Consider the following 27,743-nt stretch of genomic DNA (forward strand, 5'->3'; position numbering starts at 1 on the left):
TATTTATCACTACAAAAAATAGGGAGGATTTTATTAATCCTTTTTTTTTCTCAATCGGCTATTTAGATTAAAGTTAAAAAAATCGGGGAAAGGCTAGATGAAATGAGGATTTTATTCATGTTGGGGTTTTAAATTTATACCGTTTTTGGGCCTTTAATCTTTTTTCAGTTTATGTCATATTGTATTAAACATTTCTTTCTTCAATATTTCATTCATTCACATACAAACAAGTTTAAAACATGCCAAAAATTGCCCCTTTTAAAGGCCCCGGGGAAAATAATTTTTACTACACAAATTTTATTGCATCCCTTTTTTAAATAAAAATTTAAACCCCCCTATTTCCGCATATACGGGAAATATCGGGTTGTATACCAAACAATACAGACATAACGTCCCCCTTTTTTTGAATATACAAATTATTTAAATCCCGTATTTTTCCCGGGATTACGGGGAAAAAACGGGGTTGTATACGAAAATAACGGGAAAAAATTATCCCTTTATTTTCAAAAATACAAACATAAATATCCCGTATATCCCAATAACGGAAAAATACGGAGTTGTATACAAAGAATATACGGAAAAAATAAGTCCGTATTTTTAAAATATACAAAATTTAAATCCCGATTTCGGCATAACGGGGAAATATACGGGTTTTACACCCAAAATACGGACATATACGTGCCGTATTTCGAAATATACAAATTATTTAAATCCCGTATTTCCGGCATATACGGGAAAATATACGGAGTTGTATACAAAGAATATACGGGAAATTTAATCCCTGTATTTTCGAAATATACAAACTATACATATCCCGTATATCCAGAATATACGGGAAATATACGGCGTTGTATATGAAACATATACGGGACATATACGTCCCGTATTTTCGAAATATACAAAATATTTAAATCCCGTAATTCCGCCATATACGGGAAATATACGGAGTTGTATACAAAGAATATACGGGAAATTTAATCCCTATATTTTCGAAATATACAAACTATACATATCCCGTATATCCAGAATATACGGGAAATATACGGGGTTGTATATGAAACATATACGGGAAATATACGTCCCGTATTTTCGTAATATACGGATTTATGTATTCCCGTACACCAGACATATATAGACATATACGGGAATATACGGTGTTGTATACGACCAGAATAACCCTTTTTAGAATTTCCCGTATTTCAATAATATACGGGGTATCGTATACTAAGAATTCCGTATTTCATAGTATACGGAAATCCGTATTTTATTAGTATACGGACTTATAAATATACAAGCCCCGTACACGCCCGTATTTTAGTTTTCCCGTATTTCTTCCCGTATACGGGTAATATACGGGATTCCGTACACTCCCGTATATTAACTCTTTTTTCGCAGTGGGATAGGGAAACTGGATAGGGAAACTTGATAGGGAAACTGGCCGCATCTGAGGAAGCTGGAGCTGTTTAATGATTCCAAAAAGAATAAAGATATTGGACAGTAGCTTGAGTCTGTGTCAAAAGTATTAAGTAATAAGAGAGGTAAAGATAAAGTGTATCAAAACATTACATACATATAATTCTAAGCAAAAAGGGGGATAATTCATGAAATACTGGTGCAAGAGTGATTTCTGCGCACCTTGTGTCATATTATGTGGGAGATGATTGGAATAACAACTTCAAGTTTGAATCAATTCCTTTTAGTTGTAACTGAGATATAGTGAAAATGCATCAAAACTAACTTGAAATTCTAAGTAAAAGGGGGCATATTTCATGAAATATTGGTACATATGTATCAGAGACATGGACCTTGTGTCATATGATGTGGGTGATAAGGTGGAACATTAACTACTTTAAGTTTGAATCAAATCCATATATAAGTAACAGAGATAGAGAAATTGCATCGAAACTTTAACATAAAATTCAAGGTAAAAGGGAGGTAGGGGGGATAATTCATGAAATATTGGTACCAGAGTTCTGGACTTTATGTCAAATGATGTGGGTGATAATGTGGAACAACTACATACATGTTGAATAAAATCAATTCAGTAATATCCGAGACAGAGTGAAAGAGCATCAAAACTTTGAATCTGAAATTCTAAATAAAAAGTGAAATATTGTGGCAAGAGTTATGGCCTATGGCCCTTGTGTCATATGATGTAAGTGATGATGTTGAATAACGATTTTAAGTTTGAATCAGATCCATTTAGTAATACCTGAGACAGAATGAAAGTGCATCATTCTAAGTACAAGAGGACCATGATGGTCCTGAATCGCTCCTCTCTTCCCACATGATCCAGTTTTGAGTATGACGTCGTTTTTTCTATTATTTGACATAGTGACCTAGTTTTTGAGCTCATGTGACCCAGTTTTAAACTTGACCTAGATATTATCAAGATAAAAATTCTGACCAATTTTCATGAAGATCCATTGAAAAATATGGTCTCTAGAGAGGTCACAAGGTTTTTCTATTATTTGACCTATTGACCTAGTTTTTTAAGGCACGTGACCCAGTTTCAATCTTAAACTACATATCATCAAGGTAAACATTCTGACCAATTTTCATGAAGATCCATTCAAGGGTATGGCCTCCAGAGAGGTCACAAGGTTTTTCTATTTCAAGACCTACTGACCTAGTTTTTGATCGCAGTTGACCCAGTTTCAACCTTGATCTAGATATCATCAAGATAAACATTCAGACCAACTTTCATACAGATCCCATGAGAAATATGGCCTCTAGAGAGGTCACAACGATTTTTCATTATTTGACCTACTGACCTACTTTTGATGGCACGTGACCCACTTTCGAACTTGACCTAGATATCATCAAGATGAACATTCTGACCAATTTTTATGGAGATCCATTCACAAGTATGGCCTCTAGAGAGGTCACAAGGTTTTTCTATTTTTAGACCTACTGACCTAGTTTTTGACCGCACATGAACCTATTTCGAACTTGACCTAGATATCATCAAGATGAACATTCAGATCAACTTTCATGAAGATCAATTGAAAAATATGGTCTTTACAGAGGTCACAAGGTTTTTCTATTATTTGAACTACTGATCTAGCTTTTGATGGCACGTGACCCACTTTGGAATTTGACCTAGATATCATTAAGATGAACATTCAGACCAACTTTCATACAGATCCCATGGAAAATGTGGCCTCTAGAGAGGTCACAAGGTTTTTCTATTATTTGACCTACTGACCTAGTTTTTGAGGGCACGTGCCCCACTTTCGAACTTGACCTAGATATCATCAAGGTGAACATTCTGACCAATTTTCATGAAGATTTCATGAAATATATGGCCTCTAGAGAGGTCACAAGGTTTTTCTATTTTTAGACCTACTGACCTAGTTTTTGACCGCACGTGACCCAGTTTCAAACTTGACCTAGATATCATCAAGATGAACATTCAGACCAACTTTCATACAGATCCCATGAAAAATATGGCCTCTAAAGAGGTCACAAGGTTTTTCTATTATTTGACCTACTGACCTAGATTTTGAAAGCACGTGACCCAGTTTCGAAACTGACCTAGATATCATCAAGGTGAACGTTCTGACCAATTTTCATGAAGATCTTGTGAAATATATGGCCTCTAGAAAGGTCACAATGTTTTTCTATTTTTAGACCTACTGACCTAGTTTTTGACCGCACGTGACCCACTTTCGAACTTGACCTAGATATCATCAAGGTGAACATTCTGACCAATTTTCATGGAGATCTTGTGAAATATATGGCCTCTAGAGAGGTCACAAGGTTTTTCTGTTTTTAGACCTCCTGACCTAGTTTTTGAGGGCACATGACCCAGTTTCGAACATGACCTAGATATCATCAAGGTGAACATTCTGACCAATTTTCATGAAGATTTTGTGAAATATATGGTCTCTAGAGGTCACAAGGTTTTTCTATTTTTAGACCTACTGACTAGTTTTTGACCGCACGTGACCCAGTTTCGAACTTGACCTAGATATCATCAAGGTGAACATTTTGACCAATTTTCATGAAGATCCATTGAAAATTATGGCCTCTAGAGATGTCACAAGGTTTTTCTATTTTTAGACCTACTGACCTAGTTTTTGACGGCACGTGACCCAGTTTCGAACTTGACCTAGAATTTACCAAGATGAACATTCTGACCCATTTTCATAAAGATCCCATGAAAAATGTGACCTCTAGAGATGTCACAAGGAAAAGTTTACGGACGCACGCACGGACGACGGACACCGCGCGATCACAAAAGCTCACCTTGTCACTTTGTGACAGGTGAGCAAAAAAGGGAGTTTAATTAAGGAAATTTTGGGTTTCCCCGGAGTTAAAAACCCTTGGGGCTTTGGGGGGATAGGGGTTTATAGGGAAATTAAACTTTTTCAAATTGAATCAAATCTATTCAGTAATATCTGAGTTTTAAAAGGGGAAAGCACATCAAAACATTCAAAGTAAAAAAGGGGGAAATTATTTAAAAAAATATTGGTAGTGAGAGTTTTGGCCTTGTGATGAGCAAAACCATTTAAGATTGAAACAAATCCGCAAGTTATTCAGAGATTAAAGGGGGAAAGGCATCAAAACTTTAACATAGAAGAAAACCAATGCCGGGTCCGGGTAAGGACAGCTTGGGACACTTTGTATAGCGCCCTAAAACTTAAAAAAATTCTTTAAAAATTGTTTTGGAACTGTGAAAAAACTCTGCCAATTATTTGAAAATCTACACATCCATTGCCAATTTGTCGACTGGACAGACACATATGAGCCGGACAGACTGATACACACATCACTGTCTTATAGACCTGTTAAAATATTATATGGTATGGTAGTGGTAAATTGGTATAAAAAATATAACTTGCTGCTTTTACTGTAATTAGGGAAAAGCACCCATAAATTTAAAAAAAAATACCCGTGCGTCCCTAAATCAATCCCAAAACCACAGTTTTAAAAAAACAGTGAACAACCAAAACAGAAAATTTGCGATGTGGGTTATAAAATTTCAGTTTCTGGGTTTACCTGCTGCCCCGTAATTTTTTTCTTATTTTTAAACCTTTTAAGGGAGTTTATTTTTCCCTTTTTCTGTAACTTAAAAGAAATCCCTTTGTTTATTTTTTGAAGAAATAATGCCCCCTTTGATTTTATCAGTTTAAATTTGGGTTTAAATATGTCGTTATGTTTCTGTAATCAAAAACAATCACCCCAAATTTTTGTTGAAATTCAGGAAGCGTCAAACGAATTTTAAAAAGGGGTTTTTCCCTTTTAAGTTTTATAAAAGGACGTGTTTTTAAAAAATTTATTTTTAAGTAAGCCAGCAGTTTTTGAATGTTTTTTGGGAAATCATATGTTAAAATGTACCAAATTTTTCATGATTTTAGGATTTTAGTTTGGATGTAAACTTTTGTTTTTCTACATACATAAAAACCCAAAAACACAATTGGTTCTTCCCGGGCCCCGGCCCAGTTCCCTTTTCCGTTTTTCCTTACAAACTAACCGGTAATTTAAAAATTTAACAACGGGGGGGAGACGGGGCCCTTTTGAGTTTTTGGAAAAGGGGTTTAAAATTTTCAAAACACATTTCTGTGCTTTTTTCCCCTACATATTTAACCCTTTGTCATGAATTTTTTCCCGAATTTTTTTTTAAAAAAAATTTGTTTTTTCAAAAAATATTTTTCCAAGTGATTGCAAAAAATAAATTTTCAAACAGACTTTTTAAAAAAGTCTGCAAAAAAAGTTTCACACTGAAGGGAAAGGGTTTTCAAATTTAAAAATTAAAAAATTACGACTGCCAAAGGTTTTTTCAAACAAAATTTCTTTATTTTAAATTAAACAGTCAGCAAAAACAAAATGGGAAACAAACCTTTGTCATTTTTGTTAGCCAAAAGGTTTTTTGCCCAAAAAACACTTTTGGGACCCAAAGAAAAAAGAAAAAATTTTCAAAAAAAATTAACATAGTGAAATTTTTTTCCTGGGTAGCTTAGGTACTGGAATTAATTAACCCTTTGTTTTTGATTGGTCTTTATTTAAATGGGGAGGGGGTTTTTGAAAATATTGTGGGAAAATGGTTTTAAAAACAGGTTGGGAGAAATAATTTTTTTTTATGCAAAAATTGTGTTAATTAAAATTATTATATTTAATTATTTTTTTTGGATTAAACTTTGTTTTAAAAAGGTTAATGCCATTTCCCAAATTTTATTGCAAAAAAGATTCCAAAAACCCAAAAGGAAAATTGCAGGGATGTAGAAAAAGGGAATGTTAATCAAAAGTAAAATTATATATTAAAAAAATTTTTTTTTGATTTAAAGGGATTGTTTTTAAAATTGCATTTTACTTGATTTTTGTTATTGTTACTGTTGATCAATGCCCAAAGATTGACTTTTAAAGTTATTTAACTGCAAATTTGGTTTTTTTGAAAATTTCATTTTTTTTCGATATTTTAAACAAAGTCCCTTTTTTTTGAACCTCAGAAATTATTTTTTTTCTATTTGTTGTATTTTCCCAAAAAACCCTTTATATTATTTGCAGGCAAGTTGCCCAAAAACCCTTTGCTATCACTTTGCGATTTATTTGCCGAAGTTTCAGCTGCGAATTGTAAATTGTTTGCGAAGTATTTGCATTCTGTGTGGTAGTGTATATTTGCAAAAGCTTTGCAGACATAGTTGCACGTTTTGTTCATTTCTACTCGTCATGTGGATTATATTCAGCATTCATGTGCTGCAACAGTTCTGCAAAGGTTATGGCAAATATTTGGCAAAGATAAAAAGTATATTCTGCAAAGGCCCTGTTTTTGCATGGGTAGTCCTGTCCATAATCTTTGTTTATGAGACAGTATTTTTGTGTGCTGTCATCTATTTGTTTCGGGGTGAGGGCTTAGTGGCTTTCTTTCTCTTCCTGTGTTATTTTTTTTTATCAAATGATGAAAACACACCCTTTAAACAACAGTTCCACCTAATTTTCATGTAATAAAGACTACAGTAAGAGTGGTATTACAATATATAATCATGCTTAGCATTTTGAAAATTCAAGTCATTTTAAAACACTTTTGCAGCATTTTTCTTTTTCTCGGGTTATGATTAAGCAGCTTATTTTTTTCGAGTGTCATTAATTTGGACTGCTTAACTTGTCTAAGCCTTAATTTTTGGTTTAGTTTAGTTAAAACATATTTTATTCCCAGTAATACATGTACATATTAAATACATACATCATAGTTTGAACAAGATAAGAAGGAAATGATAAGAATGGAATACAAGTCTTATAGAATTCTTCTCCGTAATTATTTTCCAGTGTCATTAATTTAGACTGTTTAACTTGCCTAAGCTATGGTATTTGTTTGCTAAGCAACAGTATTATTTGGTACTATTTTCAAGGGCGATTCTAATTTACTAGCAGCAGATTTTGCTGTTTTAATTGTTGATTTTTCTAATTGCTATTATCATTCTATTGCTATTTTTAACTTCTTTTGGGATTACTAGGACACTAGGATATCTTTTGTGAATAAAACTTTCTTATTTGTAATGCTGTCGTGTGTTTCAATTTTCGTCAGCTTTGAATCAAGTTGTGTTTAATTATTATTTCAAAGTCTGGTGCCATTTCTTTGCAATTGAAATCGCAATTAGTAATAACAATATGGACAAAATCGTACCAAAATATTTACAATAAATAGTACAATCTTGTGTATAGAAATCAAAATAAGTCATTCACTATCATTTCAATAGGGCGTACAATACAATATAATACAAAGCCCCGCAAATTTGTGTTTTAAACGAAATTAGGGATGAATAAAGGCTGAAATCGTGATCAATCAAAAACTAGAGTTGTCACAAGATTGACGAATTATTACCCCACAATATGGCCTTGTCACAGAACTAAGCCAATGTCAAAGCCGAACTTGCTTGGCCTTTGACCTACTGACCACAAAATCAACAGAGGTCATCTGCTAGTCATGATCAACCTCCCTATGAAGTTTCATGATCCTCCGCCCAAGTGTTCTCAAGTTATTGTCCGTAAAAGGTTTAAATGACCTTTGACCTTTGGAACTCAAAATCAATATGGGTCATCTGCTTGACATGACCAACCTCCATATTAAGTTTCCTGATCCTAGTCCCAAGCATTCTCAAGTTGTCCGAAAACTGTTTAAATGTTCTGGATCACTGTCACCTTGACCTGTGACCTACTGACCTTAAAATCATTAGGGGTCATCTGCTAGTCATAACCAACCTCCCTATCAATTTTCATGATCCTAGGCCCAAGCATTCTTAAGTTATCATCCGGAAACCGTTTAAATGTTCAAGGGCACTGTGACCTTGACCTTTCACCTACTGACCTCAAAGTAGAACTTGACCCGTATTTCATGATGTTACATCTGTGTACCAAAATTTATGATTCTAGGCCCAAGCATTCTTAAGTTATCATCCGGAAACCGTTTAAATGTTCCAAGTCACTGTGACCTTGACCTTTGACCTACTGACCTCAAAGTCGAATTTGACCTGTATTTCATAATGTTACACCTGTGTACCGAAATTTATGATCCTTGGCCCAAGCGTTCTCAAGTTATCATCCGGAAACCATTTAACTGTTCTGAGTCACTGTGACCTTGACCTTTGACCTACAGACCTCAAAGTCGAACTTGACCTGCATTTCATGATGTTACACCTGTGTACCAAAATTTATGATCCTAGGCCCAAGCATTCTTAAGTTATCATCCGGAAACCGTTTAACTGTTCTGAGTCACTGTGACCTTGACCTTTGACCTACTGACCTCAAAGTAGAACTTGACCTGTATTTCATGATGTTACATCTGTATACCAAAATTTATGATCCTTGGCCCAAGCGTTCTCAAGTTACCATCCGAAAACCATTTAACTGTTCTGAGTCACTGTGACCTTGACCTTTGACCTATAGACCTCAAAGTCGAACTTGACCTGCATTTCATGATGTTACACCTGTGTACCTATATCTGTGATCCTAGGCCCAAGCGTTCTCAAGTTATCATCCGGAAACCATTTAACTGTTCCGAGTCCCTGTGACCTTGACCTTTGACCTACAGATCTCAAAGTCGAACTTGACCTGCATTTCATGATGTTACAACTGTGTACCAAGATTTATGATCCTAGGCCTAAGCGTTCTCAAGTTATCACCCGAAAACTGTTTAACTGTTCAGGGTCACTGTGACCTTGACCTTTGACCTACTGACCCAAAATTCGAACTTGACCTGTATTTTCTGATGTTACACCTGTGTACCAAAAATTATTTCAATTGGTCAATCCTTTCTTGAGTTATCATCCGGAAACCATGCAAAACCAATGGACCAACCAACCGACCGACTGACCGACGACCGCCAAGCTCACTCCTATATACCTCCCTAAACTTCGTTTTGTGGGGGTATAAAAATATAAGAAATTCTTATAATGTGACATGCATTAAGAAAATTTCCCTTATTTTTGATAAAACTCATTCATTTTTTGGTATGCATCATCAAAACATTCACCATTTAATCAACTGATTTCACCCTACCTACCGCTCAAGTAAGTCATTCTGGACTTCTGGACTTACATTGACTGGGGAACACTTGAAACATGCCTTTCAAAAAACATCTCAAGGAATAAGCATACCTTTGTTTGGTAATTATCCAAATTTCAACCTAGAACAAGTTTGACCATGTTTATCATATTTCAACAAATGTTGAAATCACATCGCTATTTCTGTTTCGGTTGTTCAATCGTTTCAACACTGCGAAAACTAGAAAACTGATGAGATTCTGAAAGTGAAAATTCATATGAAAGCAAGAGCATTTTAATATGTATTTTTTAAATTGAGTTAGCTCCCTTCAATTGTAAAAGATTAGACACTTGTTGCTGCTTTTTAAAGTATTGATATCTGTTCAGCTCTTATGTAACTCTAAATGCAGTTTTTAAGTGGTAAATTATTCTTAACAAAAATTATCTGGTTACTTATTAGATATTTCTATGACTGCCATGAAATCCAAATTTCCACCATGGTTCCCTCATACACCATATAAAACAAAAGCCTGCATCTCTTCAATTCTGAACTAATTGTCTGTAGCCATTCTTCTTTACTGTTACTTCACACTACAAAAGAAGAGACAGTTTTCAAAATGTTTAGAAAGAAATATATTATGAGAAGCAATTTTACAATTTAACGATAATCATCTAAAACTCCTAACTTGTAGCTTGAAACTAAGTTCCCTATTATGAAATTTCATGCTATGATATTCTGAAGTATCAGTAGCTATTTAATGCCTGTAATTCTGAAAAACAATAAAACTATTTATAGTATATTTATAAAAAATAATGAAAAACCAACAAGTCAACTAAAATGGAACTCTTTGTTTAATATTAGTCTTTTAGATTGGGAATATATATATAGTTTACCTTTCAAATATACAAGAGATTCATATATTCAGTGGTTTCAAACTAGAATAGTACATAGAACTTTAGGTACAAACTCTTTGTTGTATAAAATGAATATGAGAAACGATAATTTATGTACATTTTGCGGAATGGAAGAAGAAACTTTATTACATTTATTTTGGAATCGTCATATTGTTCAAGAATTACTTAGCGGAATAAAAGACATATGTGCAAATGTTAATATAAATATGGAATGTATGAAAAAAGGATGTTTTTTACTTGGATCCTTCAGTTTTAAACCAAGAAATGTTGAATATGATATTTAGTTTCTGGAGATAAAACGATATATTTATTTGTGCAAAAGAAAAGGAATTATACCAACTGTTACTGGAGTTTAAGAAGAGCCTTTCATTAGCATGGGAAATTTATAAGAATTTGAACATTACAGATTAGAAAACAAAAAACTGGTCAACTGTAAGATTATTCATCAGATAAATGTTAACTTTGTATTAGATAATATAATATTACAATTATACTTCATAATTACTAATCCTTAGTTTGTGCATGCTCATCAGCATCATTATATATATACATGTATAAACCGCTTTTTCTTTTTTTCACCTTTTTGATATGGTTTTGCTAAAAAGAATGTTCCTTGGGTACCCGTTTATGACCTTTTATACCATACTTGTAATAGTATTGATAGTATTGTTATATGAAAATATTGATGTTTAAAATAAGTACAGTATTATATATGTATATGTTGTAATATGTTGTGTGTAAGGTTAATTAGGGATGGTTCTCCGACCCTAGTTATACCTATGATGGGGAAAATAAACAGGGTTACCCATTTGGGGCCTCAAAAAAAAAAAAAAAAAAAAAAAATATTCTGAAGTGAATCTATGTCTGTAAGTAAAAGGTTTAGACTAAACAAGAAAAAAAAAAAATACCAATACATGTAATAACTTGCGTTCAAAATTCATGTCAATTTGATTTTCCTTGAAATTAATTTCCCGTTATTTTGCATATCTGAATAATTGCAAAATCAATGCTTGTAATGTAAATTTGTTGAACAGAAAGGAAAAAGGAATATGTTTACGGATAGTCTTAAATTTTTTCCCTCTTAAATTTCTATCATGCACTTGTCTATCTTTCAATTTGGACAGTACATGTACCATTAACTGTTAAAACGGATGTTTACCAAAAAGATACTGACAGAATGGCAAACAGAGCAGATCTTGATCAGACTGCAAGGATGGCGTAGGCTGATCATGATCTACACTGGTCGCAAAGGCAGGATCAACTGTCTACAGCATTGTAAAGGTTAAGGGACCAATGATAGAAAGAGGAAGAACAGAACAGAAAATATCTGGTATGAATCAAATCTCGGCCATCAAATATCTTTAACAGGCTGCTGGTGTAGCATGTCATTATACCTGAACAGAAACCTAAAACCTTGACTTGTTTCTTAACTGTTTTAGTAAAACAATCTGTGAAAACAAACCCTGTAATTTACCAAAATAGAATTAAGCAAGGGCATTTGTGTGTGTTTTTTTTTCAAATTTGAGTTACCTCCCTTCAACTGTAAAGTAAAAAAAATCTGGCTTAAAAAGTGCAGTTGGATTTACAGGAAAACAATTCTAAATACAAATTTATGGTGTGATAACTTACCAAACCATTTCATGTCTGTGACCCACAATGTTTCCCATATACACCATGTTGAACAGAGGTCTGCTATACACAATGTTTCCCATATACACCATGCTGAACTGAGACATGCATCTCTTCATTTTCTAACTTTCATGGTCTGTAGCTATTCTGCTTTTCTGTAACTGCACACCTACAAATAAAGTGGAATTTCTTGAAAACATTTTGTAAATCCATCAAAATCTAAAGACGCATATTCAAAAAGTTATTTCACAAATTTAATGAAAATTATCTACACTTCAGTTAGATGGACTGCCAGACATTCCATCAGTAAACATGTGTAAAAGATAATAAGCACTATACCTAACATTATATACTTGAATTTCAAAGTTACCTTCAATAAATGTAAAGTTGTATGATAATGGTAAAATCATTCAAGTAGATTTAAAACAGTCTTCATGCATCAGAGAACAGGAAGGTTTGTAGTATGTGGAAAGGAGTCTGAAAACAAACTATCTGTAATAATACGAGGTGCGGCAAAAGTTAGTTCCCTTGGTCCGAAGCTTTTTTCACATAGGTTGCTTGCCAGTAACCTCTAATGGTTACATGGAAACATGTATCAATGATCTACCTTATCAATTCAAAACTGCACCATGGTTCCATCAATCACCATATAGAACAATGACCTGTATCTCTTCAGTTCTTAAGTTAATGGTCTCCAGCCATTCCGTGTTACTGTTACTTCACACTGCAAAAAGAAATATAAAGTTCAAAGACGTATTAGATGCACATATACCACAATAAAATCAAGCACGGACATTTTGGTTATATAGCTGCAATTTGGTTGAAAAAAGTTCCTCAGTGATATTTACTATTTATTTTTCATAAAATAAGGCACTTTTCATGTTTCTTTCTGCATTTTTTCAGGTTATTTAATTGAAAACGAAAGAAGGGTGTTAATTCTGCAGACCGCTGTCTGAAATACTGCTATATGAGGGTACCTGACTTCAGATGACTTGCATTTTTTTCGTTTTCTTGAAGCAGATGTATGAACATCTTGTAGAAAATAGGTCTCTAATAGAGAGAAAATACAGAAACTGTATCGAAATAGATCTGTTCAAGTAGTTAAATTTTATATGAAACAAAGAACAATTTCTTTTAATATAGCCTTTTAGTGTTCTTTTTTTTAAATTGAGTTACCTCCCTTCCATTGTAAAATATGTTTTATTTTTACAAAAAAGCATGTTTTGTCTGTGTTCAGCTTGACACATGATTTCTATGCTTCATATCCACAATGTTTTCCCCACACACCGTATTAAACAATTCAGAGCTGCATTTCTTCATTTCTCAACTTCATGGACTGTAGGTATTCTGCTTTACTGTTACTTCCCAATGCACTGCAAAAGATTTGTTTGTTTTTTATTTTGAGTTCAATGCTATTTTTCAACAATATTTCAGTTTTTTTCTGGCAGGCATTTAACCTTACCAGTGTTCCTGGATTCTGTAGCAGTACAAACTTGTTCTCTGTAACTGCCAATTCCCCATATGAAACAGAGATTGAGTACAAATAATGTCATAGAGAACAGCATGTGCCTCACACGTGGTCCTAACTCATGGATGGTCAGGCTGATCTTGGTCTGCACTGTTCACTATGCTATCAATAAATTTTCAGTGAACACCCCCCTGAATGATAAATTGTATTGTCCAGATTGAATGATAGACCAGTCCATTTTAGAAATTTAGGAGGGTAAAGGGTAATTCACAAAGTCTTCAAAATATCTTACAGTCAACATTGACTTCAAGTTAACTGATTAGTATTCATTTACCAACAGACTTTATGCACTGGTCGCAAAGGCAGAATCACTTGCCGACACTGCCAACAGCAGGCTAAAGGTTAAATAACAACAGTTTAGGGCTTTTTGGGCCTGATTAAGGTGAATTCAGGCATTATTAATTATGATTACTTAGACAATTACATGTGAAACTATCGCAACAAGGGAACACTTAAAATGTATATAGCAACAACCACCACTTTTTGGTTAGTTTTAATTACAGGAATGAAATTGTTTTTGGACTCTAATATATGTGTGTATAAATGACAAATCAATTGTGTTTTGACAATAAATATTACTGATAAAGTTTTATGAGGTGCTAAAGGGTTGTATGTCCTAGGGGGGGCAAATGTCTGATCCCGTGTTAAAGACTGTCATGTCCTGATTTGACAGGTAAAAACTTTTTCAGGCTTTTTGTACAAAAGTGACCTCAGTTAATTGCTTTTTTTCTGCTACATGTATTTGATTTCTTTCAATATGACTAGTCACTTATTCATCCATTATAAAGGAAGATTTCTCTAGTTTCTTTAGAGAGATTACAAAGCCACTGAATGATTCAACAAGAGGACCATGATGGTCCTGAATCGCTCACCTTTTCCCACATGACCCAGTTTTGAGTATGACGTTGTTTTTTTCTATTATTTGACATAGTGACCTAGTTTTTGAGCTCATGTGACCCAGTTTTGAACTTGACCTAGATATCATCAAGATAAAAATTCTGACCAATTTTCATGAAGATCCATTGAAAAATATGGCCTTTAGAGAGGTCAAAAGATTTTTCTAATTTTAGACCTACTGACCTAGTTTTTGACCGCAGTTGACCCAGTTTCAAACTTGAACTAGATATCATCAAGATGAATATTCAGACCAACTTTCATACAGATCCCATGAAAAGTATGGCCTCTAGAAAGGTCACAAGGTTTTTTTATTATTTGACCTACTGACCTAGTTTTTGATGGCACGTGACCCAGTTTCAAACTTGAATTAGATATCTTTCAAGGTGAACATTCTGACCAATTTTCATGAAGATTTCATTCAAGGGTATGGCCTCTAGAGAGGTCAAAAGGGTTTTTCTATTTCAAGACTATGATCTATTTTTTGATCGCAGTTGACCCAGTTTCAAATTGACCTATATATCATCAAGATAAACATTCAGATCAACTTTCATACAGATCCCATGAAAAATATGACCTCTAGAGAGGTCACAAGGTTTTTTCATTATTTGACCTACTGACCTACTTTTTGATGACACGTGACCCACTTTCGAACTTGACCTAGATATCATCAAGATGAACATTCTGATTAATTTTTATGAAGATCCATTCACAAGTATGGCCTCTACAGAAGTCACAAGGTTTTTCTATTTTTAGACCTACTGACCTAGTTTTTGACCGCACGTGACCCAGTTTCGAACTTGACCTAGACATCATCAAGATGAACATTCAAACCAATTTTCATACAGATCCCATGAAAAATATGGCCTTTAGAGAGGTCACAAGGTTTTTCTATTATTTGACCTATTGACCTAGTTTTTGATGGCACGTGACCCAGTTTCGAACCTGACCTAGATATCATCAAGATGAACATTCAGACAAACTTTCATACAGATCCCATGAAAAATATGGCCTTTAGAGAGGTCACAGGTTTTTCTATTATTTGACCTACTGACCTAGTTTTTGATGGCACGTGACCAGTTTCAAAACTTGACTTAGATATCTTCAAGGTGAACGTTCTGCCCAAATTTTTTCATGAAGATCTTTTGAAATATATGGCCTCTAGAGAGGTCACAAGGTTTTTCTATTTTTAGACCTACTGACCTAGTTTTTGACGGCACGTGACCCAGTTCCGAAATTGACCTAGATATCATCAAGGTGAACATTCTGACCAAATTTCATGAAGATCTTGTGAAAAATATGGCCTCTAGAGAGGTCACAAGGTTTTTCTATTTTTAGACCTACTGACCTAGTTTTTGAAGGCACGTGACCCAGTTTCGAACTTGACCTAGAATTTACCAAGACGAACATTCTGACGAACTTTCATAAAGATCCCATGAAAACTGTGACCTCTAGAGATGTCACAAGGAAAAGTTTACGGACGCACGGACGCCGGACGCTGCGCGATCACACAAGCTCACCTTGTCACTTTGTGACTGGTGAGCTAATAAAAACAAGAGCTGTCCATAAGACAGCCAAGCTCGACTATTCGAAATATTGTCACAGAAGCTGGAAATTATTACCCAAAATGTTAAATATCAAAAGAGTTTTAAGTTCAAAAGGGGACATATCAGAGTTATGGGACTTGATGCTATCAACTAGTTTTATAACCCCGAAGAAACATGTTAAGTTTCAATTCAATATCTGCATTAGTTTTGGGGATAGTAACTTGCATGTAAAACTTTAACCAGAATTTTCTAAGTCCAAAAGGGGGCATAATTTGCTCAAAATACATGTTAAGAGTTATGGAACTTGACCCAGTGAGGTAGGTAATTGATCTAGAAAAAGAATAAATAAGTTCCAAATCTATATGCCTTTTAGTAATAGCTGTATGTACTTGCACGCAAAACTTTAACCAGAATTTTCTAAGTCCAAAAGGGGGCATAATTTGGCCAAAATACATGCCAGAGTTATGGGACTTGACCCAGTGAGGTAGGTAATTGATCTAGAAAAAGAAAAAATAAGTTTCAAATCTATATGCCTTTTAGTAATAGCTGTATGTACTTGCACGCAAAACTTTAACCAGAATTTTCTAAGTCCAAAAGGGGGCATAATTTGGCCAAAATACATGCCAGAGTTATGGGACTTGACCCAGTGAGGTAGGTAATTGATCTAGAAAAAGAAAAAATAAGTTTCAAATCTATATGCCTTTTAGTAATAGCTGTATGTACTTGCACGCAAAACTTTAACCAGAATTTTCTAAGTCCAAAAGGGGGCATAATTTGGCCAAAATGAAGGTCAGAGTTATGGACTTGGTGCTATCAACTAGTTTTATAACCCCGAAGACACATGTGAAGTTTCAATTCAATATCTGCATTAGTTTTGGAGATAGTAACTTGCATGTAAAACTTTAACCAGAATTTTCTAAGTCCAAAAGGGGGCATAATTTGCTCAAAATACATGTTAGAGTTATGGAACTTGACCCAGTGAGGTTGGTAATTGACCTAGAAAAAGAATAAATAAGTTTCAAAGCTATATGCCTTTAAATGATAGCTGTATGTACTTGCATGCAAAAACTTAACCAAGGTGTGACGCCGACGCCGACGCCAGGGTGAGTAGAATAGCTAGACTATTCTTCGAATAGTCGAGCTAACAAGAGCTGTCACTAATGGTGACAAATGCCCCCGCAGCACCTTGACCTTTGACTTGGTGACCTTGACCTTTGACCTGGTGACCTAAAAGTCCTTGGGGGTCGTGTACTCAATAAGTACTATCAGCATGTGAAGTTTGAAGGTCCTGGGTGCAGTGGTTCGCGAGTAAAGTGCCTTCATGCAAAAAGTTAACGTTGTGACTAACAAACCAAACGGACGGACAGTTGAAAACTAATATGCCTCCCTTCGGGGGCATAAAAATATATGTGCAGACAGCAGAAGGATAAAAATTTGTGCTGTGAAAAAAAAATTATTTGCCTTGGACGTCTAGTACGCAGGCTAGGTGTCTGGTTGCCGGACGGCTAGACACTTTCTTCTGTTTATTATAATGTGCTGACCTAGTCAAAATAATTTGACGTTCAGATTGTTTTATATTTGTGACAGGCAATCTAAACATCAATACTTTGAAGGAACACAGTACACAGTCAGGTAACTGTATTGGTTTTATCGCTTGTGCACCAGAAAATTTGTAATTTTGGATATTATTTGATAATTTCTACATAAATCAAAGAGGAATTGAAACCCCTTTTGATTATGTAAGACAGGCAATTCGTAAAATAATCAGCATTTTGACGTATGTAAAGCATTGACAGCTATGAAAATTTCATCGGAAATCGCTTTAACTATTTTGGTGTTTTGAATACTTGACGCTAGTGGAGATAATGAAAAAATTATGTCAATGTTTCCACAGATTGCGTCAAATTAGCTGGACTATCGCCAGTGGAATAGTTTAATTAACGTCTGTTGATTTGATCCCGATTGATCAAATCGGCAAATGCTTCAATAATTTAACATAATGGCTGATATGATCTCACATGAGATTATCTCCTGTTGTCATTCTGTATATTCTATACTTCCTTTCATGGTATTTTCACTTTGGAATCAGTGTATAACTTCTTAACTGCACATTTTTTAAGTCTTAAAAATCATACAGTATTTTAAATACCCTCTATGTAACATGATAAGATAGGTTTGAAAAGCGAATGCTAGCATTTCATTTTCTTTGCGGGCACATTTTTCGGAAATCCTGCAACAAGGATTTGCAAGAGTTATCTTTCTTGTGATTACCGCCCTTTTTTACGCCGATTTTGGGACCAAAATTTGGCCCCATTCCCAAGGCAAAATAATAAATTATACTTTTATCCCCAAGACTTCACTCGCGTTCATTTCAGTCGACGCAAAGATTTCAATCGTGTTCATTTCAATCTACGGGTACGTTACATTTTAGTCGAGTTCGGAAAAATTAAGTGAAGAAAGTTTTAGATACAAATGAACTAAAGCAGTTTGTTTGGTTCTTTCAGGTGCCCAAAGAATTTTTTAAAGCACCTCCCAAGAGCCTCAAATCAAAGTGCTAATCATACCTTTAGATGGTATTTTCGCTATACAGATTATAGAATAGATTATAAACTGAAATTCATATATAATGAAATTTTAAGCATTTAAAAAGCTTTTTAAAAGTCATAAAATACAAAAAGATAACTCTGTTTTTTAATAAATGACCATATATTAAGTTTGAAATAAAAAGGTCAAAAATAAAGAGCTAAATATTAATGCTTTATAAACATCTAAGTAGTGAAAAAATGTCCATTAAATGGAGATAATTAAAAAATTGCAAACTTTTACATGTTTAAAGGAATAATTTTATACACAGAGCAATTATTTTTGCTGGAAAATAATGAAAACATTTTAATGAGAAGATTATAAACTATTTTTGATTCAATGTGATATTAGGATGAAATGGTTCAAGGGCAAATTGCTTGGTTAAAATATATAAAATTAAACATGTTAAATAGAGATTTAAAAGAAAAAATAATGGCTACTAATTCTCGCACCTTGGGCTATGAAATGATTCCAAGATCTTGCAATTGGCTAAAGTCACGGCTAAAAGTGTGAAAGAGCCAGGGGAGACCCTGATCTTACCCAATCTGTTTGTTGTTGTTGTTTTTTTTTATAAAAAAATTCCCCAATCTGATATTTTACCAGTCAGGGGTGTAACTGTTTCAAGTTATCGCATTTTATAACCCATTTGAGTTATTGCGTTTACTTTCATAACTTGTTTCAGTTATCATAAAATATTACAAAGCCCTGCTGTGCCAATTCCTCATTTTGAATGTGACTAATGCAATCATTTCCTGAATCCTTGCCCTTTTATCTTTCCAGCTATGCAGTAAATTTTTTTACGCAAGGCTGATAAAGTCTTAGCAAATGGTTTTAAAGCTATAAAACTCTTAACATCCCATTATGCTCATCAGGCCATGATCAGACTAAAAGAGAATTTGATTAACCACAGTTTGCTACTAATTACACTTTGAAGGTCAATTTGTGAGAACAGCAAAAAGGTTTTTTTTTGAATAACTTACCTGAGTTATCTATATTTTATAACTCATATATAGGTTATAAAATGCTGGAAAAAGTAACTGAAATAGGTTACATAACTTAAAACAGTTACACCCCTGACTGTTTACGAAGCAAATTTCCCCTTCTGAAAGGACCCGCCACCCTTCCCCAAAACTAAAAGGCAGTGGCTGGAGAACCGGAATCGGTTCCCTAGACAGCGAACTTATTTGTCCGGAACCGGTCCTCTAGCCTAAGTACCGTGCATTGGCTAGAGAACTGGAATTTTACTTCTATGCATAAAGCTGTGAAATTCACTTGTTTCTTTTGGTAAGTATTATGCATGTTTAATATTATCTTAATAAATTTAACATTTCAATTTTCAGTAATGCCCTAGCTTTCATTTATCTGTGCAATACCGTGTCTCCAAAAGTATACTTGCCGCATACTGTCCACCATATTGGAATGATAAAATAAACTAGTACGAAAGAATGTGGAAATAGGCAGCATTGGAGCAATCCGAAATAAACTTGAAATGTAAAATTAAAAGGTATAAAACAATAAAAGAAACAGTTAAAACAAATTAAGTAATTTCTGTTAATTAGTATTGATCACACCTTTGAACTTGAATTAAATGCAAAAGTGTTACAAACTGATCAAAGAATCCGCATGAAGTTTTAATCATTAATAATGGCAATTAAATTAGTTTGTACATCTATAAACATGTAATGATACAAATAAAAATCAGTATTATTTTATATTTAAATAATTTTAACATAGTACATGTTGAACATGTTGAAAGCAAATAACATTTAACAAGAGGGCCATGATGGCCCTATATCGCCCACCTGTTATCATTGCACTTGAGGCCAAGAAGGTCCTCAGAAAAAATATCTAGGTCCAAAGAACAGGAACAACAAAGGGAAGAAATTTAACCAAAAAGAAAAAAAAAATATCTGTCAAGGTATAGATATGTTAAAATACACCTAAAAATTGGAGGTACCATCCATGTTGTACCACAGAAAACTGGTCTCGTGTTTTCCCTACGGCCAATAATAAAAAAGTTACTAAAAATAAGCTATTTATAGTAACATAAAAGGGAAGTAATAAAAACAAGAGGACCATGATGGTCCTGAATCGCTCACCTCTTCCCACATGACCCAGTTTTGAGTATGACGTCGTTTTTTCTATTATTTGACATAGTGACCTAGTTTTTGAGCTCATATGACCCAGTTTTGAACTTGACCTAGATATTATCAAGATAAAAATTCTGACCAATTTTCATGAAGATCCATTGAAAAATATGGTCTCTAGAGAGGTCACAAGGTTTTTCTATTATTTGACCTATTGACCTAGTTTTCGAAGGTATGTGACCCTGTTTTGAACTTTACCTAGATATCATCAAGGTGAACATTCTCACTAATTTTCATGAAGATCTCATGAAAAATATGGCCTCTAGAGAGGTCACAAGGTTTTTCAATTTTTATACCTACTGGCCTAGATTTTGACCGCACGTGACCCAGTTTCGAAACTGACCTAGATATCATCAAGGTGAAAATTCAGATCAATTTTCATGAAGATCCATTGAAAAATATGGCCTCTAGAGAAGTCAAAAGATTTTAATAATTTTAGACCTACTGACCTAGTTTTTGACCGCAGTTGACCCAGTTTCAAACATGCCCTAGATATCATCAAGATGAACATTTAGACCAACTTTCATACAGATCCCATGAAAAGTATGGCCTCTAGAGAGGTCACAAGGTTTTTTTATTATTTGACCTACTGACCTAGTTTTTTTAAGGCACGTGACCCAGTTTCAAATTTGACCTAGATATCATCAAGGTGAACATTCTGACCAATTTTTATGGAGATCCATTCACAAGTATGGCCTCTAGAGAGGTCACAAGGTTTTTCTATTTTTAGACCTACTGACCTATTTTTTTGACCGCACATGACCCTGTTTCGAACTTGACCTAGATATCATCAAGATGAACATTCAGACCAATTTTCATACAGATCCCATGAAAAATATGGCCTTAAAGATTAAAAGGGTTTTTCTATTATTTGACCTACTGACCTAGTTTTTGAAGGCACATGACCCAGTTCGAACTTGACCTAATTTTCATCAAGATGAACATTCAACCCAAATTTTTCATACAATCCCATAAAAAATAGGCCTCTAGAGAGGTCAAAAAAGGTTTTTTATTATTTGACCTACTGACCTAGTTTTTGAGGGCATGTGACCCACTTTCAAACTTGACCTAGATACATCAAGGTGAACATTCTGACCAATTTTCATAAAGATCCATGAAATATATGGCCTCTAAGAGTCACAAGGTTTTTCTTTTTTTAAACCTACTGACCTAGTTTTTTGACCGCACGTGACCCAGTTTCGAACTTGACCTAGATATAAACAAGACAACACTCAACCAACTTTCATACAGATCCCATAAAAAATAGGGCCTTTAGGAGGTCACAAGGTTTTTCTATTATTTGACCTACTGACCTAGTTTTTTAAAGGGCACGTGACCCAGTTTCGAACTTGACCTAGATATCATCAAGTGAACGTTCTGACCAATTTTCATAAGATTTATGAAATATTGGCCTCTAGAGAGTCAAAAGGGTTTTTTCTATTTTTAGACACTACACCTAGTTTTTGAAGGCACGTGACCCATTTCGAACTTAAACCAAGATAACATCAAGGTGAAACAATCTACCAATTTTCATGAAGATCTTGTGTAATATAGGGCCTCTAAAGGTCACAAGTTTTTTCTATTTTTAGACCACTGACCAGTTTTTGAAGGCACTTTACCCAGTTTCGAACTTGACCTAGATATCATCAAATAAACATTCTGACCAACTTTCAAAAGACCCATGAAAATGTGACCTCTAGAAGTGGTCACAAGAAAAAAGTTTACGGACGCACGGACGGACCCACGGACGCACGACGGACGAGGGACACCGCGCGATCACAAAAGCTCACACTTGTCAACTTTTTTGACAGGTGAGCTAAAAATACTGTAAGTGGACAAAAGAAGGCTCTGACAAATAAATCTGTTGACATAAATGAAATTTCAGATCAGTATCTTCATTAGTTATGGAGTTATAACAATTTTAATTTGAAATAAAGGAAGGTAATCTGACATAAAATCAGTCCATATATATATATATATACCCTGATTGTCTCAGTCCAACTAATAACAATAATAAAATTTCAAGTAAGTCCTGTAAGTACTAATAAACTTTGATAATGTGGCAGTTGACCTCAATACAATCGACACTGTTTATTTTCCAATACAGGTAAATCCAATATTTGCTTTACAATAGATCTATAACTGATTATCATTGAACATCCCTGGACTTATTGGACTCAACTGCCACATTATCAAAGTTTATTAGTACTTACTGATATAAATCCATTTTGATTACAATCAGGGGAGGTAATCAGATATAAAATAACTCTGGAACCTATGATTGGATCTGATTTGTCATGGAATCCAAGATTTATTGTTGTTCAAGATATTTTGGAAGTTTGTATCAAATAAAACCATAAATGAAGTCTCTATATGGCTGCAAAAGCCAAAATAGCCAATTTCCGACTTTTAAGGGGCCATAACTCTCGAACCCATAATGGAATCTGGCCAGTTGAAGAAAGGAAGCAAGATCTTGTGGTGATACAAGTTGTGTGCAAGTTTGGTTAAAATCAAATCATAAATGAAGCTGCTATTGTGCAGACAAGGTCAAAATAGCTAATTCTGGCCCTTTCAGGGGCCATAACTCTGGAACCCATTATGGGATCTGGCCGGTTCAAGAAAAGAACCGAGAACTTATGGTGACACAAGTTTTATGTAAGTTTGATTAAATTCAAATCATAAATGAAGCTGCTTTTGTGCAGACAAGGTCAAAATAGCTAATTCTGGCCCTTTCAGGGGCCATCACTCTGGAACCCATACTGGAATCTTGCCAGTTAAAGAAAGGAAGCAAGATCTTGTGGTGATACAAGTTGTGTGCAAGTTTGGTTAAAATCAAATCATAAATGAAGCTGCTATTGTGCAGACAAGGTCAAAATAGCTAATTCTGGCCCTTTCAGGGGCCATAACTCTGGAACCCATAATGGAATCTGGCCAGTTCAAGAAAGGAACCAAGATCTTATGGTGATACAAGTTGTGTGCCAGTTTGGTAAAAATCAAATCATAAATATAGCTGCTTTTGTGCAGACAAGGTCAAAACAAGAGGGCCATGATGGCCCTATATCGCTCACCTGTTATCATTGCACTTGAGGACAAGTAGGTCCTCAGTAAAAATATTTAAGTCCAAAGGACAGGAACAACAAAGGGAAGAAATTTAACAAAGAAGAAAAAACAATTCTTACAAGGTACAGATATGTCAAAATGCACCTAAAAATTGGAGGTACCATCCATGTTGTACCACAGAAAAGTGGTCTCCGTATTTCCCTACGGCCAATAATAAAAAAGTTACTTAAAATAAGCTATTTATAGTAACGTAAAAGGGAAGTAATTAAAAAAAATATTGTAAGTGAACAAAAGAAGGCTCTGCCAAATAAATCTGTTTACATAAATGAAATTTCAGATCAGTATCTTCATTAGTTACAGAGATATACCAATTTTAATTTGAAATAAAGGGAGGTAATTTGACATAAAATCAGTCCATAGTTATCTACCCTGATTTTCTCAGTCCAACTAATGACAATAATGAAATTTCAAATAAGTCCTATAAGGACTTAGTGATATAAATCCATTTTGATTACAATCAGGGGAGGTAATCAGATATAAAATAACTCTGGAACCGACGATTGGATCTGATTTGTCATGGAATCTAAGATTTATTGTTGTTGAAGATATTTTGGAAGTTTTTATCAAATAAAACCATAAATGAAGTCTCTATATGGCTGCAAAAGCCAAAATAGCCAATTTCCGACCTTTAAGGGGCCATAACTCTGGAACCCATAAAGGAATCTGGCCAGTTCAAAAAAGGAACCAAGATCTTGCGGTGATACAAGTTGTGTGCAAATTTGGTTAAAATCAAATCAAAAATAAAGCTGCTATTGTGCAGACAAGGTCAAAATAGCTAATTTTGGCCCTTTCAGGGGCCATCACTCTGGAACCCATTATGGGTTCTGGCCGGTTCAAGAAAGGAACCGAGATCTTATGGTGACACAAGTTTTGTGCAAGTTTGTTTAAATTCAAATCATAAATGAAGCTGCTATTGTGCAGGCAAGGTCAGAATAGCTAATTCTGGCCCTTTCAGGGGCCATCACTCTGGAACCAATAATGGGATTTGGCCAGTTTAAGAAAGGAACCAAGATCTTATGGTGATACAAGTTGTGTGCAAGTTTGGTTAAAATAAAATCATAAATGAAGCTGCTATTGTGCAGACAAGGTCAAAATAGCTAATTTTGGCCCTTTCAGGGGCCATAACTCTGGAACCCATAAAGGAATCTGGCCAGTTCAAGAAAGGAACCAAGATCTTATGGTGATACAAGTTGTGTGCCAGTTTGGTAAAAATCAAATCATAAATAAAGCTGCTTTTGTGCAGGCAAGGTCAAAATAGCTAATTTTGGCCCTTTCAGGGACCATAACTCTGTAACCCATAATGGGATCTGGCCGGTTCAAGTCAGGAACCGTGATCTTATGGTGATACAAGTTATATGCAAGTTTGGTTAAAATAAAATCATAAACGAAACCACTATCGTGCAGACACGAAATTGTTGACGCACGGACGCACGAGACGCACGGACGAAGGGTGATCACAAAACCTCACCTTGTCACTAAGTGACAGGTGAGCTAATAACTAATTTTGGCCCTTTCAGGGGCCATAACTCTGGAACCCATAATGGGATCTGGCCAGTTCAAGAAAGGAACCATGATCTTATGGTGATACAAGTTGTGTGCAAGTTTGGTTAAAATAAAATCATAAATGAAACCACTATCGTGCAGACAAGAAATTGTTGACGGATGGACGGACTGACGACGGGTGATCACAAAAGCTCACCTTGTCACTATGTGACAGGTGAGCTAAAAACGGGAAAGTGAGTTTTCACGTGTTTTTTCTAGGGCTGTAACGGGTATCCGAGTACTCGGATATCCACGAGTTTGACCAAAAGTTTGAGTACGGATATTCGTCATTGTCAAGATCGTTGGATCGCGATCTTTTTCATTAATACATGCAATATGTAAAATTCTATCAATAAAACTAAATTAAAGCCACATTAAACGTCTTCAATGAATTTTCTTGCACATTTACGACGATTATGCGTTGTCAGATTCTAAACCGGATGTAAACAGATGTCTAAGGTAGAGTTAGCATTGGTCTTATATTCGAATTAAAATTAATATGAAATCTGTCACATTTATCATTTAAGTAATTAAATTCAATAAAAAGTTAGATACGAAATTTCTGTCCAACAAATAAAATTTTCTTATCAAAAAGTGCGGAACTGTTACTAAATATTGTGATATTAATGACCGACGTCATATCCTTCATCTGCAAGAATGGCCCAACAAGTCCACCTGCGAAACCTGACATTAATTAATGAGCAAAACATTAAACATAGGTCAAAACTATTTAACTGAGCACTATGAGAACTGCAAAGTTTAGATTCCATAAAGAAAGAAGTACAAAAATAACAGGCTTGCATTTTTGTATCATTATGTTCATTGCTGCTGGTAATCCGTGGTTCGATCTGTGAATCGTCAGCCCCGACTCGCGGATCGGATTGGATCGCCACTTGTCTGACGATCCACAGCCCTAGTTTATTCGTATACTAGTTTTTATCATTCCAATTCTGTGGTGCCAGGTTGTGGATTATACCTGAACATACTACTGCTGAACCAGTTGGGTTTCGACATTTCTGGCAGTCAAGATTATAACAACAACAATATGGCGGACAGTAAACGCAGATAAATGCAAGGGCACGGTAAAATTAATTAAGAGAACAATATGCATGACATTTACCAAAAAAAAAAAAAGTGGATTTTGGCAGCTATGCATAGAAATAAAATTCTGTTTATTTTGGTTATAGAAGCGGTTCCGGACGAATACGTACGCTCTCTAGGGAATCTGCCAAACCATAAAAAAAGGGCTGCTCGATCACTAAAATTATCTATCCTGTTTTCTCATATTCTCGGGGGCCTAAGGGGTTGTTTTTATTCCCAGTAACAGATTAACCATTTCATAAACAGCATTTGGGTGTTATTATGTAGAAAATTCACTTGTCTTTCAGATGGAGTAATAAAATGTTACTGAAATTATCCCATTTAATTATTTTGTTACTGTATTTGATACCACCCTCACCCACAGAAATGGATCAAGAGTTTCTCGTATTCCCGTGGATTTAGATTTGACTTTTCATCACAAATAAGTTGTAGAATTTAAAACATTAAAATTACCATTGTGTTATAAAAAGATATATTCTGTAGTAAATACATCAAGAAATAATACAATTAATTGCATAATCAATAATTTATGGCAAATTTGCTAACACCACTAGAAAAAAATAAGGATTTTTTTGAAAGGCAGTGGCTAGGTAGCCGGTTCCGGCTACCTAGACCAAAGACCTTTAGTCTAGGTAGCCGGTTCTATATATATACATATCATATATGAACACGGAAGTCAAGGTAGCCGGTTTTAATAAACTTTGTTATAAAGGATTATAATATAAGTTAAATAAATTACATTTTTGTGACTTATTTTTTACTAAAAAATTGTGATTTACCTGTTTATTTCGCCGTATTTAGTAACTAATTAGTTAATTAATCAAAGACGCATATAGAAGTGCGAAAGAGATGATTACTTAAAATTTTCACTTAAAAAGGCATAAGAAATGATCAAACACCGTTATGTTCAGTAGAGCCACGTCATTTTATGTACGATGATACTCCTTGTTTTATCTTTTCTCAACTGTTTGTTTTGTTTTCTTTTAAGACTGAATCACTGTATCTCGAATATTTATCGAGTACATTCTAACATAAAATGTCTGCCGATATGATATGAGTGCGTAAATACGGCAAAATAAACAGGTATTTAACACAAATAATAAATAATAAATCACAAGAAATATGTTTTATTTAACTAATATAATGATCCTTATAATCCTTTAAAGATATGTAGTTTATTAAAGCCGGCTACCTTTACTTACATGTTTCATACGGGAAAACCGAAGGTTTTTCCGTCTATAGATAATGTGTACGT

At 34.5% G+C, this 27,743-nt stretch overlaps 1 long non-coding RNA gene across 2 annotated transcripts; it reads right to left on the reverse strand.

Annotated features, from left to right (window-relative positions):
- Positions 1-4,694: 4,694 nt before the first annotated feature.
- On the reverse strand, positions 4,695-27,084 carry LOC128549469 (uncharacterized). 2 transcript variants are annotated; one of them, XR_008367715.1, is made up of 6 exons: positions 26,599-27,084; positions 13,203-13,399; positions 12,634-12,750; positions 12,027-12,195; positions 9,936-10,073; positions 4,695-4,790 (listed from the first exon to the last, which is right to left on the reverse strand). It is a non-coding gene; the product is annotated as an uncharacterized LOC128549469 (long non-coding RNA). The 2 variants fall into 2 exon arrangements; XR_008367714.1 differs by lacking the exon at positions 26,599-27,084 and having other exon boundaries at positions 13,203-13,976.
- Between the last annotated feature and the right edge of the window lie 659 nt (positions 27,085-27,743).

Source organism: Mercenaria mercenaria, chromosome 16 (assembly GCF_021730395.1).
Source record: "Mercenaria mercenaria strain notata chromosome 16, MADL_Memer_1, whole genome shotgun sequence".
Lineage (NCBI taxonomy): Eukaryota > Metazoa > Mollusca > Bivalvia > Venerida > Veneridae > Mercenaria > Mercenaria mercenaria.